Raw genomic sequence first — 1842 nt, 5'->3', positions numbered from 1 at the left:
TTTTTTCTTATTCTTATAAAAATACCACCGGCGGATCTGTAAAACAAGAAATGTAATTGGTCTGGCCTTATATGTAAAAACAACATGTCCAATGTTATAATTGCAACCTCAGGTTTCTCAGATTGTTTCCCCTGATTTTTCATGATGTGATTGTTTTTCATGATGTTATTTATCATTCTTATGGTCATTGGTGGTGTTGCGGGCGCTGATATCGGTAAATAATGGTGACATAAAACAACTCTCTCACTCAGAAATGATACACAAGGGTCGTGACTGATGGACTGGACACTGGCTTGCCTGACACAGGTTTTTGCATTCAGTTGTGATTCAGGTGCATATTTCAGATTACGGCGTCAATAAGCACTCTCTCACTCTAGAGTGAGTGGTAGAACAAATTGTCGTGGCATGTGTGGTGGGTATACTGAGGTGAGGTGAAATGGGGTTTAACGTCGTGCTTGAGAATATTTCGCTCATGTGACGACGTGCATGCGTGTGTATGTGTATGTGCGGCTGCTTGTACTAGCCCAGACTTAAGCTGGTTTTATAGTGCTAGCCCACTGAGAGACCATGCTGCAGTGAAGCATGAATACCCCACTCAGACACATTATACTGACTCCGAGCCGACCAGTCCTTGTTGTACCCATTAATGCCGAGCGTCAGACAGGGACCAACAAGTACCATATTTTAACGTCTTTTGGTATGACGTGGTCGGGGATCGAGCCCGCGACCTTCCGCTCTTCGGGCGGACGCTCTAACCACTACACCACGGAGGCGGTCGTGGGTATACTGAACCATAATGATAATGAGTCGTGGAGAGTTCAAGGGTACTGCTGTTTGGGGGCGCTACCCTATGCTTGTTTGATTGTTGTGTAACTCAGCAATATTCCAGATATATGGCGGCGGTCTGTAAATAACCGAGTTCATCTCGAACATCGATCTACGACCACCCGATCCCGTTAGTCGTCTCTTGCGACAAGCATGGGTTACTGAAGACCAATTCTAACGCGGATCTTCACGGGTCCTCTACGCTCACGGGTACCATATCTTCAAACAAACACGTGATTGTATTCAAACATGGTTGATTTGTTGTTTAACGCCGCACTCAGAAATATTCCAGCTATATGGCGGCAGTCTGTAAATAATCGAGTCTGGACCAGACAATCCAGTGATCAACAGCATGAACATCGAAGACATGTGTCAACCAAGTCAGCGAGCCTGACCACCCGATCCAGTTAGTCGCCTCTTACGGGTATTCTGTTCTTTGAGTGGGGGTGACATGTAGGACATGCTTGCCGTATTCGTAGACACTTGAGATTTGAGAGAACAGTTTATGGGGTTTCCACCCCTGTTTTGCCTATCGGCGAATGATACAGACTCATTTTTCGCTGGTGATGACCTTTATATATTCTCTTTGAGAGCCATTTGCAGGACCATACAAATAACAGCCAAAAATTAAAGTGAGAGAAATTCTGTGTTAAGTTGGTGATAAGATGAAATGGTAGAGGTGATGAAGATGATTAAGATGGTAGAGATGATGAAGATGATTAAGATGGTAGAGATGATGAAGATGGTGGAGATAATTAAGATGGTAGAGATGATGAAGATGATTAAGATGGTAGAGATGATGAAGATGATTAAGATGGTGAAGATGATGAAGATGATTAAGATGGTAGAGATGATAAAGATGGTGGAGATGATGAAGATGGTAGAGATGATGAAGATGGTAGAGATGATGAAGATGGTGGAGATGATTAAGATGGTAGAGACGATGAAGATGATTAAGATGGTGAAGATGATGAAGATGATTAAGATGGTGAAGATGATGAAGATGGTGAAGATGGT

This window comes from Haliotis rubra, unplaced genomic scaffold (genome assembly GCF_003918875.1).
Source record: "Haliotis rubra isolate DU_JTF1 unplaced genomic scaffold, ASM391887v1 Scf261, whole genome shotgun sequence".
In the NCBI taxonomy this organism is placed as follows: Eukaryota; Metazoa; Mollusca; class Gastropoda; order Lepetellida; family Haliotidae; genus Haliotis; species Haliotis rubra.
Note: the sequence above shows the minus strand (reverse complement) of the source record.